At 44.6% G+C, this 14,192-nt stretch overlaps 1 protein-coding gene across 1 annotated transcript in view; it reads left to right on the top strand.

Moving 5' to 3' along the window:
* The window catches only part of CASP7 (caspase 7), a 68,309-nt gene that overhangs the window by 31,076 nt on the left and 23,041 nt on the right, over positions 1-14,192 (top strand). The gene's annotated exons all lie outside the window — the stretch shown is intronic.

The raw sequence follows: 14,192 nt of genomic DNA, 5'->3' as shown, positions 1-14,192 counted from the left end.
ACACTCAAGTGTGATTGCAGCCTTACAGTGGATCTGAACCGCATTGTATGCCGGTGTCTGCATTGCCTTGGAATGGAATGTTTGCTCCTTTGATCAGATTGCCCCAGCTTACATCATACAGTTTACCTTTGCATTCCTTAACATTAATAACCTTTAATGGCCTCTGTCTGTTTTTGGCTTCCAGGGGATTTTTGGTGCTCTATAAAAAATAAAAAAAATTAATTAATATAAAAAAATTGATTGTGACCTTCATACATGAGCCCCTCCATGGGAGATGTTTATCAGCCCCGCCCACATGGCTGTCATACATCGAATGAGATGGATTTACTATAGGAAGAGTTCAATATATATTTTACACTGGACTCTTCATCTTGGAGTCTGTGCGCTTTGCATTATCAAAAACTGCAGTGAACTTCCAGCAAGTTATACATTTACAGTATGTTGGATCTTTGCATTGACTAAGGGGAGCCTTCAAGGCCTCAGAATTGTGTGTTTTGGAAATCATGAAGGTTAACTATAACGGTACTTGCATGTATGAACATTTAAATAAATTTACTATTGCGTTTTTTCACTGAGTTTCGGTTCCGGACCAGAAGTGATGTCACCCAGCTTTGACTGACGCGTTTCGTCACTTTTAACGTGTCTTCTTCAGGTGAATGCTTTCAGTAAGCTATGTACAGCCCCCTGTGGGCAGAAGATTCCTGCATAAAAAGGATGGACTATATAGTAAATGTAAGTTGCTTAAAAATTCTTCTAGCTTTTGCTTAGGGTGTGTCTTGCACGCTTATGTGCGTATTTGAGTAAAAAAAAATGTCCAGAAATGCAGATTAAAATCGTGCAATTAGTTTCGGTCTAAAAATAAATTTGGACACATTTTTGGATATTCGAAGATTCAGATGTACCGGAATCTCCGAATTGAAAAGTAACAAATTGTATTCTGTGTGAAGAATAGCTGGTTGTTGAGAACTGATGACTCATCAGCTGTGAGTGGGCTTCCCCGCTGAAACATGAATGTAAACAGAATTGCCAGCAAATAAAAATTCAAAAAAGAAAACCGCATGGGATCACACCCACAGTCCATACCAGGCCACCAAAATCCATAGCGGGGGAAGCCCGCTGACAGCTGATGAGTCATCGGTTGCAAGGATGTGACAGCCGACTCCCCAGCCCGCTCCTTAACCCACTGTTCTTCACACAAAGAATTTTGAATCTGATAATTTTTCAACCCGAATTCAAGTTGTTCGGAAAATTTAGAATTCGTTAGATACTAATGAACATAAAGAAACAAAATAAATTTAATCAAAAATGTGTTACTATTTAATTCAAAGATAAGGGTCTGGTATGGATTTTGGGGGGACCCCAACGCATTTAAAACAAAAAGTTTGGCGTGGGTTGTTTTGGCGTGGGAGTTTATTTAAAAAACAGAATTTGTTTTGTTTACATTCTGCTGTTAGTGAGGAATCCCGCTGACAGCCGATGAGTCGTTAAGAACAGCAGATTTTATGGGGATCCCCCCCAAAGCCCCTTGTCCCCATGCTGATGAGGACAATGGCCTCTTCCCCACAACCATGGCACGGGGTGTGACTTATCGGCATTAGGAAGCCCCCTTGTGAATGAGTATGGGGTACATAGTACACCTATTCATTCCTGCTGTCTGACTGCTCAGCCCCCTGACAGTTCTTAAATAACTAAGGGGTGGGACCAGCTGATGATGTCACCCAGTGACGTTATCAGGTGGCTCCACCCCTTAGTTATTTAAGAACTGTCAGGGGGCGGAGCTGTTAAAAGGTAGGAACCCTCGTCGGGTGCAGAGCTCTTTTATTTTTCTTGGGTCGGCGTTAGTGGCGGTGGTGGGCATCGCGATTGACGTTGGATCTACTATGGGGGGACATTTATTTTTGGGGATTTTTGTTTTTTAATAAAGGAAACTGGTGTTGTGTTTTTATTAACTTACACTTTTTTTTGGTAAATGAGTAGGGGTATGTGCCCCTACTCATTAATATTGGGGGGGGGGGCATGATCTGGGGGGCCCCTTTGTTAAAGGATCTTCAAGAATCTGATAAGTCACCCCCCCTGCACCCTCACAACCACCATGGCTATGTTCATTCTCCATTGCCCCACTGTATGTAGGAACCACATGGATGCCACTCTCTCTTGCTCGTTCCCAAGATGGACTATAGGCTATGGGACGTGTACTGTACATAAAGCAGTGCACATGACTGCAACTAACATTCAGTGCTCATTCCAAACGGAGGAAAAGGAGCTCACAGAAGACATTGCAAGTAGACAGAAAACACATTACGTGCTAGGAGGGCTGATTTGATTTTTTTTTTTTGGGGGGGGGGGGGCATGAGGGGGAAACTATTTGTGGGATTTCAGCAGTGGTGTGGGTTTCTACTGGAAGGATGCGAATATTATGCTTAAGGGGTAAGCATTCAGATTAGTGCTCGGGTTTACTTCTTTTTTTAGGGGGGGGGGGGGGGGGGGTGACACATAATGCTCATACATCTTGGAGAGGGGAGGAGGTGCAGACTAGTTGACCTTGTCCCGGCATTGCCATGCACTTGGGCACGGCGTGCTTTTTCGAAAAGTGTCTACTTTCTGGATTTCTTCAAATAAAATGGGCTGCCCTACACGCGGCACGCAGGAAACACGCACACGCTCGGTCGCCCCTGTAGGTGTGAACCTGTCCCAAGTTGCAGGTGTTGCAAATCCTTTTGCATGTGAGATCAGTGGGATTTTCCACGTTGAGTTTTTCCTTTTGTTCTCTATAAGCTTCCATTCATCTGGTATGTAAGGAATAGTTTCTGGAAAGCATGGCAGATGGTGCCCTGGCTAGGCGTGCGTCCTGTAGGATATTCTCATGTCGCTGGGTGAATTGTGTGTCCTGTGTATGTGGGTTTGTGTACAGCTCATGTGTGAAGTGCACTGTGTGTCCTTTTCTGCTCGGCTCTGTAAATGGCTTTTTTTTACTCTGGTCAGCAGTGAGGGCAGAGCTGTCAATAGAGGTTAACACGGCGGTGTCACAGAGGTGGGGGGGGGGGGGGGGGGGGTTTCAATGGCCCCCATAGAAAAGTCCAGTCTCTCCCTGCTGACTCAGGCACAAGCGAAGGGCCTGCTATACCCTGCAGGCCGCACAGTTCAGTCTCTGCAGCAGCTTCGAGCATGGTGGCCTTCCCGACAGACCTGGGGACGACAAATCACGCTGCCGAGACGCCGCAGGAACAACTTTTCCGATGCAGAGTGGAGTGCTGCCTAATGAGGAGCCCAGGTAGTGGCGGCTGGGGGGGGGGGGGGTTGGGGGTGCTTGAGTGTCGTCTTTAGCGTTGTCCAGCCAAAACTTTAATTATGTTTTTTAGATGGAACCTTTGTTGGAATTTACTGCAATCCGGGCCCCATTCACATAAGCGTGAGCATCTTCAATTTAGATGCGTGTTTTTTTTGGGGGGTGCTCTGACTAAAGCTTATTGAGCCCCAACAGGTGACTCAACGCTTAACAGTTGGGTCCCTTTCACACTTGTGCGACCTGGCCACGATTTTTCCACGACTTTTACGTGATATGAAGCAATGCCTGTGTAATCTTGAGGTCTTTTGAAGTCGCTGCAACTTGAAGTTGCACAGATATGAATGGTACTCCTTGAAAATAATGGGGTACCACTTGTCATGTGATTTTTTTTTTTTTTTTCCCAGTCCCAAGTCGCAGGACAAGTCTCACAAGTGTGAAAGGGACCTAAACAGGCTTTTTAGGAATAATGAGATTCATTCATCTTGAGCATTGTCATGCTCTCGCAATCACTCAAAAAGAACACTCATGCCACGTACACACGATCATTTTTCGGGTTGTAAAAAACAAAGGGCCAGATCCACAAAAACGGGCATATATTTAGGCGGGCGTAGCGCATCTTGTATGCGCTACGCCGCCGTAAATCAGAGTGGCTCCTAGGGTATCCACAAAGAACTTGCTCCCATATGCGGGCCGGCGTAACGTAAATCTGCCGGCGTAAGCCCACGTAATTCAAAGTAGGCTTGGAGTGGGCGTGTTGCATGGTAATCTGGTTTGACTCCACGTAATTGACGCTTTTTACGAATGGCGCATGCGACGTCCGTGGACGTATCCCAGTGCGCATGCGCGAAATCGCTTTGCAAATAGTCAATGCTTTCGACGTGAACGTAACTTGCGCAAAGCCCTATTCGCGAACGATTTACGCAAACGACGGAAAATTCTACGCTGTCCCGACGTCCATACCTAACATTGCGTACACCTCAGAGGCAGGGGTAACGTTGCGCCGAAAAAAGCCTTACATAAACGACATAAAAAAATGCCCCGGGTGGACGTACGTTTGAGAATCAGCATATCTAGCTAATTTGCATACTCTACACGGAAATCAACAGAAGCGCCACCTAACGGCCAGCGTAAATATGCATCTATGATCCGACGGCGTACTAAGACGTACGTCAGTCGGATCTAGCCCACATTCAGTCGTATCTTTGTTTTGTGGATACAAAACAAAGATACGACGGCGCATCGTAGAACTTACGTGGCGTATCAATAGATACGCCGCCGTAAGTTCTTTGTGGATCTGGCCCAAAGTTTTTCAGGCTCTAGAAAAAACGTTTTTTTTCAACTTGATCATTAAAACGGCCATGCATACACACAATCGTGAAAAAAAAATGCTCTAGCAAAGCGCGGTGATGTATAACACGTACGACGGCACTATAAAGGGGAAGTTTTATTCGGATAATGTCACCCTTTAGCTGATTTTGTGTTAGTAAAAGACGATTCACGCTTTTCTGTCTGTTACAGCGTGATGAATGTGCTTACTCCATTACGAAAGGTAGTTTTACCAGAACGAGCGCTCCCGTCTCATAACTTTCTTCTGAGCATGCGCGGATTTTTCACGTCGTTAAAACCCACACACAACTATTTTTTACAACCCGAAAAAAGGACAACGTTAAAAACGTTGTGAAAAAATAGAGCATGTTCGAAAAAAAATTTGGCCATTTTATAGAACCCGAAAAATCCTCTCAAGCTCACACACGATCGTTTTTAATGACGGTAAAAAAAAAAACGTAATTTTTTAGAACCCGAAAAACGGTTGTGTGTATGCAGCATCAGGTGTTAATGGGGGCTGATGGCTGGTTCACACTGCGTGTTTTGGCACTGGATAAATGCAGGTCACCACTAGGGCACATAGAAAACAATTGTATTCTACGTGGCCCATTCACACTACAACACTGGAGTGATGTGCATTGCAGTGCGCACGAATCAGAGTGGATACAAATTAATGATTTAAAAAATAAAAAAAAATCTGATTTTTTTTTATTTTATTTTAAATCAGAGTTTTTTGATTTATATACATTTTTAATAAAATAGATTTTTACTCCAAAAAGTATCTAAAGGTAGTTTTCTATTTAACCACTTGCTTACTGGGCACATATACCCTTTTCCTGCCCAGGCAAAATTTTGGCTTTCAGCACTGTCACGCTTTTATTGACAATTGCGCGTGTGACGTGGCTCCCAAACAAAATTGACGTCCTTTTTTTTTTCTTTTTTTTTTTTTTAACAAATAGAGCTTTCTTTTGGTGGTATTTGATCATCTCTGTGTTTTTTTTTTTTTTTGCACTATAAACAAAAAAGGAGCGACAATTTTGAAAAAAACACAATGGGCCAGATTCTCAAAAGAGATACGACGGCGTATCTCCAGATACCCTGTTGTATCTCTGAGTCTGGGCGGTCGTATCTATGCGCCTGATTCTTAGAATCAGTTACGCATAGATTTCTATTTAGATTCGACCGGCGTAAGTCTGTTGCACTGTTGGATCTTAACTGCATATTTACGCTGGCTGCTAGGGGCGTGTACGCTGATTTACGCCTAGAAATATGTAAATCAGCTATATACGCAAATTCACGAACGTACGCCCGGCCGACGCAGTACAGATACGCCGTTTACGTTAGGCTTTTCCTGGCGTAAAGTTACCCCTGCTATATGGTGGCGTACATGCGGCGTACCAATGTTAAGTATGGACGTCGTTCCTGCGTCGAATTTTGAATATTTTACGTCGTTTGCGTAAGTCGTCCGTGAATGGGGCTGGATGTCATTTACGCTCACGTTGAAACCAATACGTCCTTGCGGCGTACTTTGGAGCAATGCACACTGGGATATTCCACGAACGGCGCATGCGTCAATCACGTCGGGTCACAAGTTATTAACAGAAACACGCCCCCCATTCCAAATTTGAATTTGGCGGGCTTACGCCGGCCTATTTAAGCTACGCCCCAGCAACTTACGGAGCAAGTGCTTTGAGAATACAGCACTTGCCTGTCTAAGTTGCGGAGGCGTAACGTAAATCGGATACGTTACGCCGATCTACGAGAATCTGGCCCAATATCTTTTACTTTTTGCTATAATGAATATCCCATTGAAAAAAAAAAAATTCTCAGTTTAGGCCGATACATATTCTTCTACATATTTTTGGTAAAAAACATTCACATTTATACAGCGAACAATGCTATAAATATGCACTGATTACTGTGTAAATGTGATTGGCAGGGAAGGGGTTAACACTAGGGGGGCGATCAAGGGGTTAAATGTGTGCCCTGCTAGGTGATTCTTACTGTGGGGGGAGGGGACTGACTGGGGGAGGTGACCGATCGGTGTCCCTATGTACAAGGGACACACTGTCGGTCTCCTCTCCCTGACAGGACGTGGATCTCTGTGTTTACACACAGAGATCCACATCCCTGGCTCTGTAACTGCCGATCGCAGGCACCTGGTGGACTTCGCGGCCGCCAGGCACGTGCATCGACACCTGAGTGATGCAGCCTCCCGGCATTGTAGAGCCACCTTGTGGCTGTCATTTTGCAATGGCCGAGATCCCAAGTGGTTAAAGTTGAGTTCCACCCAAAAATGGAACCTCCACTTTCCCCCCCCCCCCTCCAGTGTCACATTTGGCACCTTTCAGTATGCATCACATACTAGCTCATTATGTGGCACTTACCCGATATCGAAGCCCCTAAAGTCCTCCTCGTTCCCTGCCACCGCCATGTCCCCTCACAGATACTTCCTGTTTTCGCCGCTCCGGCGCTGTGATTGGCCGGAGCAGGGATGACGTCACTCCCGCACATGCGCACGGGACCGGTAGATCCCTGCGCATGAGCGGAAATACGGAATTAACCCTGGTTATGCCATTAAGAAAAGCGAAACTTTCAGTGCGCCGTAGACGGCGCCTGTAATTACTGTAAATAGCTCCTGCAGGTTTAGGAGATATTTCTTGCACCTACAGTTAAGCCTTAATCTAGGCTTAATCTAGGCGCAAGATGTGTGGTTGGGTTTACAACCACTTTAAGTGGTAAAACTTCCCTCACTTACAGACCAAAGTTCATTCCTTTGATCTAAAGAACAAAACGTTACAATGTTTATAGTTAGCTCAGCAACTGAGCAATGTTGTGAAACTTGGCAGACTGCCTGTTTTTTTTTTTTTTTAAAGGGGAGTTCCAGTCATATTTTTTATGTTTATTAAAAGTCAGCAGCTACAAAAAGTGTAGCTGCTGGCTTTTAATAAACATGCACTCACCTGCTCCACGTTCCAGCGACGTGCCGGCCGGGGCTCCGCTCCTCTCCCCCCCTCCCCGGCCGGCGTCTTCATTCCAAGTGTGGGCACCCGGCCGTGACAGCTTTCGGCTTCACGGCCAGGCACCCACTGCGCATGCGCGAGCGGCGCTGCGCCATTCAATTGGACAGACGATCGCCTGGAACCTGTCACGTGTCCCAGGCGATCGCCTACAGGGAGGGGCTGCAGAAAGGCGATTAGACTATTCGCCTTAGCAGCCTCTCAGCGGAAGGAGGAAGTGGGACAGGAGGTCCCATTCCTCCTGAAGCCCCCACTCCCCCCCCAAAAAAATGTACATGCCAATTGTGGCATGTCAGGGGGCGAGGAGTGGATTAAGCAGGAGGTTCCACTTTTGGGTGGAACTCCGCTTTAAAAATATATTTGGTTCCCGTTTTATTCGTTAAATAATGTAAATCATTTTGTTTCGTCATATTTGTTATGTTCGAATGACTTGTTTCCGGAATTAGTTTTGTATATTCGGATTTCTTTTCGTATATTTGTTCCGAATCGATTTGTATTTTCGGAAGTTCAGTTATTCTTTTGTTATTTGGGAAGATTGTGGGTTTGGACTAGCATGGACATGGCCAAAGAGAAATGGCATGAGCTTATTGGACGATATCAACTGGAGTCGCATGAATCCGAAAGTAACAAATAAAACTAAACACATTTTGGATTAATTTGTTATGTTATGATTGGGAGATTCTGATGGGTCCAACGCCATCCAACCCAAACACAATAAGTAGGAATCATCTTATTTCATTTTTATACCTTACTGTATTTATTGTAATATGTTTCCATTTCATATGTAGTGCATTTTTTTAATGATTAAAGGGGTTGTAAATGTACAATTTTTTTTTTCTAAATAGCTTCCTTTCCCTTAGTGCAGTCCTTCTTCACTTACCTCATCCTTCCATTTTGCTTTTAAATGTCCTTATTTCTTCTGAGAAATCCTCACTTCCTGTTCTTCTGTCTGTAACTCCACACAGTAATGCAAGGCTTTCTCCCTGGTGTGGAGTGTCGTGCTCGCCCCCTCCCTTGGACTACAGGAGAGTCAGGATGCTCCCTACGTTGCAGATGGAAAAAGGAGCTGTGTGTTGGTGGGCGTCCTGTCTCTCCGTAGTCCTCACTCGACGGCGGCACTCGGGGCTAATAACAGAATTGTGCATGCCCAAGACTCGGGGCTTTTTGGGGACCCACTTGGGGCTCCAGCCCCCACCCAACGCCACTGTCCCCTAATCCATACCAGGCCCTTTGGATTTGGTATGTTTTTAAGGGGAACCCCATGCCAAAATAAAAAAACAGACCCTTACCTGAGCATGCAGCCTGGCAGGTCAGGAAAGGGGGGGGGGGGTGTCACCGACCGGTACATGCAGTGTCGGTGGCATCACAAGGGGTCTGTGTTTGCACAGTACATACCCAAGAGTCTATCTGCAACGTCTCCAGGGGTTAAGCCAGCAAAACAATCACAATTTGGCACAGAAAAGTATCCACTTTTTAGCAAATAAAATCCAATATTTTATGATAGTATGGAACACACACTGTGAATCACAACATTGAACATATAAAAAAAAAAATAAAAAAAATCTATAAGCCAGTTTGCTCGATTCAAAAGAAACTTGGTTTGTAGTTTAGAACTGGGGCGACATGCTCTGGGCACTGAAGCAGTTAAAAGACAGAGGCCTACACTTTTGAGGAGGGAGGAGTCTCGGAATGGCGCGGTCGGAGCGGAGGAGCAGCTAGACGGGAGCCCTCGCTCCCCAACCCCGCTCAGCTAGAAGAGATGCGAACTGAAGCGCCCGGACCGCTCCCCCCTCTCGCTTGATTGCCTCCTTGCTTACCTCCCCTCCTGACCCGGAGACGTCTCCCCTGTGCTGCCGTGTCTTCGCTCCGTCTTCTCCGTCGGGGCTGCCTGGGACCGTGCGGCGTCCACACGGCGTCCGCGGCTCCTGCTCCTTAGCGGTGGTGGAGGCGTGGCGGGGGCGGCTATCGGGGGACCCGGACGTACGGAGCGGGAGGGCTTGCGAGGAGGTGAGCCGGGGCCTGAGCCCTCCGTGACAGCGGAGAGGTGCGCGGCGCCTGGCGGCCCCCCCCCCCTCGCTCTGTGGAATGCACGGGCGGCTGCACTGGGCTGCAGCGGACCGAGGTACGAGGATGTCGGCACTGCCCACACAAGGGGAGCAGAGGCTGAAGTGAGCGAGCCCCCCCCCCCCCCTCACGAACTCTAGCTAACCAAAAGAGCTAGAAGAGAGTGTAAGTCACTGGCCCCACGTGCACCACCAACAGGACGGTAAGAAATGAAAAGGGGGGAAAAAATAGTTCCCTCTTGGTCATATGAGTATCAACAGACTGGTGAGTGTACTGTATGCAGCAGAGCGGTGAGTGCAACGATTTTCCGTTGAATTAACATTAACGAGACATTTTAAGAGGAGTTAATAATTCTTATGTGATCGGAACGCAGATAAGAGATAAGTGACATGTTTTCATAAAGACTACTTCCAGGGCGCATAATCCTATTGTCATTGGCCGCTCCCCCCCTGTTTTTCCAGTACTGATAAATTGCCCATTTTGGACAATTGGACAACTCAACGTCCTCCTACGAACCAAAGAACTAAGGGGAAAAAAAAAAAAAAAAAAGCATATATATATATATACACATTTCAATGGGACATTCTTCAAAGGAACTGGTAACTGGACGGGACTGACTTGAAGACAGGCAAAGATATAAGGGATATGAGTTCAGCACTGTCATTTCCTGTGTTTGTAAAGACGTGTTTGTAACGAGGCTGATAATTTTATAGCTTTTTTGGCGGCTCCCTCTTGACATTTCCCCCTTTTTTTTTTTTTTTCTATTGGGAGAAATTAAAATATAGGGAGAATTTCCTTTTTTTCTTTCCCTATCTCCTTTCTTTTAACAGCATATATGCAACATATCTCGAACTCTTTCCATATTATATTTCAGTACCTATAGTATACAGTATACAGATGAGTTGGCAGAGAACGGGACTAAAAACTGGCGGATAGAATGGTAAAAGCACAGCATATAGTATAATTAATTATACTATAAAGCCCTGAAAACCTGTAAAAGGAGGTCATTAAGTCAGCCGCGCACTGGAGACTGACAGAAGAGGGGGGTTAGCATACGCGTTTGGTGCTCCGAATATCTTCAAGCCAAAGCCACAGAGTAGAAATACTAACTCAACTGATAAACTGTGATATAAGAAACACCAAAGGGTATTGTCCTGTGCAGTATACACCTCCCATAAGTGCAAAGCGGTCTCTTTATAAAATTCGCTGTAAAGCGTCGCAGTTTCAATTCAGGCGCGGCAAGAAATACGGGTAAGCAAACAAGACTACTGTAGGACCGAGAGGGGTGAAGGATGACCACAAGGGGAAAAGGAGTGAAAGGTGGGGCAATCCCAAAGGTCCCCCGCTTAAGCCAAAGCCCAGGCCCGATGTGCAAATTTGTGACCCATGGGACAAATGGAGATACCCAGCATATAGAAAAACCATCAACTACCAGAGGAGGCCAGGCAGAAAAGGAAAAAAAAAAAGATAAGAAAAAAGGGGCGGCTAATATCTTGACGGACTCAGAAACATTCTCAGAGTCACTATCAGAGAATAGAACAGATCAAGATAGAGAAACAGACAAAGAAATAGACCTTGAACAGGGAAACAAGGAAGAAGCGCAGGACATGACACTCTTGCCAACAAAAAGGGAAATGGAAGGAATGTTTGCTGCCTTAGAAAGATCACTTAAATCGCAAATGGAAAAAATGGAGAGAAACATGGGGCATATATTGGAAAGAGTGGAAGAAGTCGAGAAAAAAGTCGATTACAACGTAACCTCAGTTAAAAAATTAGAAGATGAAATAAAAGCATTAAAAATAAACCAACGAGAACAGGCGTATAAATTAGAAGATCAAGAGAACAGAGATAGAAGAAAGAATATAAGAATACGCGGAGTTCCAGAAACGACACAGGCTGAGGACCTCCCAGAAATAATAATAAAAATCTGTAATCCAATATTAGAGAGAGAAACAACTTCCCCGCTCAGAATAGAACGAGCACATAGGATAAGACGCCCTAGGGAGAGAGCACGTGATTACCCAAGGGATATTATTGTGCGTTTTGAAAGTTGGGAAGAGAAAAACCAGCTATGGAGACAACTGAGAGGAAAGTCGCCGTTAGAATATGATCAACATAATATTCAAATTTATCAAGATCTGTCACAAGAGACGTTAAAACGAAGAAGAAGCTTAAAACCACTGCTAGGTGTTCTGCAGGAGCATGATATTCAGTATAATTGGGGATTTCCAGCGTGCCTAATAGGCAGGAAAAATGGTGTTTCGGCAAGACTGAGGTTTATGGAAGAAACACCAGAATTTTGTCATAGTCTAGGCATCCCAATACCAAAAAATTATTAGTGTTGACCGGCCGGGGAGGGGGGGAATGGTGGGGGGGGGGTTGTGGGCGGGAGGGAAATGGGGAGGGTCAATATAGTAAGCTATCGGAGCGGGACCAGGGAGAGGGGAGACCCAGACAGTGCTTCTTCACCAGTTCCCCAGTATAGGGGGACAGGAGACCGGGCTAAAATAGAACTCCACCTCAGCCTGAGGAGCAAAAGAGCGCCAGGAGCGCCAAATAGAAAAAGCTCTAAAAATGACCAGAAGGTCGGGGATCGATTGGGGGGGAGGGAGAGGGGAGGAGAAAGCCCCAAATGAAGAACAAGGGGGCAAGGTACAAATGGAGGGGAGGGGGGGGGAGGGAGAAGGAAGGGAGAGGAGGAGTCTGGGTGGGAAGGGACAGGGGAAGATTAGAGAGGGGGGGGAAAGGGACTCAGATCTGTGTGTCATGCAGCAGGAAAGAACATATATACCCAAGGAAGATGGAAAAAAAAAAAAAAAAAAAAAAATATGACAAACATAAATTTCTTAACATATAATGTAAGAGGTCTCAGTTGCCCTGAAAAAAGGCATATGGTACTAAGAGAAGTTGAAAGGTATTCCGCTGAAATAGTTTTCCTGCAAGAGACACACATAACGTTGGATTCTAATGTTAGATTGTATTCTCGGGCAGTTCCCATTTGGTACTATGGGGACTCCCCAAAGAAGAGAGCAAAAGGGGTCGCCATAGGAATAGGGAAGAATATCTCTTTTTTAGTAGAAGATAGGAAAGTAGACCCGGAAGGTCGTTATTTGTTCCTAAAAGGAGTACTCCAAGGGAAAAAATACACGTTAGCAAACATATACTGCCCAAACAGTCAACCACATAAATATCTGAGGGGGATTTTGAACGCCTTAATGGACTTTAAATCAGGACATGTAATACTAGCAGGAGACTTCAATCTTCCAATGGACTATCAATTGGATAGTACATCCGGGGCTCAGAGGCGAAATATTAAACAGCTTGGAATATTAAGAAAAAAAATGCATAGCTACTGTTTAATAGATCCTTGGAGGATCACATATCCAAATAAAAGAGACTATACCTACTATTCCTCCGTGCACGGAACATACTCAAGACTGGACTATATAATGGTTGACCACGAGTTATTGGAAGAGGTAGTTAAAACTTCAATAGGGGTATCTACAATCTCAGATCACGCTCCTGTAATAGTGGAAATTAGATTCAAAGAAATAGAGCAAAGAAAAGGATCATGGAACTTAAATGAAGAACTTATAGAGGATATAGAGGTAAACAACACAGTGAGAACAGATTTGGAACAATATTTTACCCTCAATAATACACCTGAAGTAAGGGTAGCTACCGTTTGGGAGGCTCATAAGGCGTACATCAGAGGGAAACTAATCTCAATAGGAGCAGGGAAAAAAAAGATAAGGAAATTAAACATGAAAAAATTAACAACTGATCTATTTGAACTGGAGCAAATGCATAAAGAGAGAGGAGAAAATGAAATATATCATGAAATTATTGTAAAGAGGACCCAGCTTAGAGATCTGATGAAGGTTGAAACAAGAGACATATTCAAAAATGTTAGAAAGGAGAGGTACAAATGGGGGAACAAACCAGGGAAACATTTAGCCAGAATATCTAGGGAAAAAAAAAAAAAAAACTACATCGAAAAAATAAAAAGTCAAGACGGTCTTATGAAATATAAGACGTTTGAAATAGCGGAATCCTTTCGGACTTTTTATAGTTCATTGTATTCAATAAGAACCAAGGAAACCCAAGAGCAAGAAAAGATGAGAAAAAGGAAAATCAGGGAATACTTAGAAGAAGTGAAATTACCTAAAATTTCTCAAAACGACATTGAATCCTTAGAGGCCCCAATAACTCAAGAAGAGGTATATAGAGCCATTCGGGAAACACCGTGTGGGAAAAGTCCAGGCCCCGACGGCTTGCCGATTAAATATTACAAAACATTTAGAGAACTCCTGGTCCCAGAGATGTGTAACTATTTTAACAAAATAGGAGAGGAAGAAGAAATAAGAAAAGAATCTCTTTTGGCAAATATTTCTATTATCCCTAAAACGGGAAAAGATGGAACGTTGTGTTCCAGCTATCGTCCAATAGCACTGCTAAACGCAGACCTGAAAGTATACGCGAAAATATTAGCAACC

This window comes from Rana temporaria, chromosome 8, assembly GCF_905171775.1.
Source record: "Rana temporaria chromosome 8, aRanTem1.1, whole genome shotgun sequence".
In the NCBI taxonomy this organism is placed as follows: domain Eukaryota; kingdom Metazoa; phylum Chordata; class Amphibia; order Anura; family Ranidae; genus Rana; species Rana temporaria.
The sequence above is the reverse complement of the archived record's forward strand: the minus strand, read 5'-3'. Positions and strand labels throughout refer to the sequence as shown.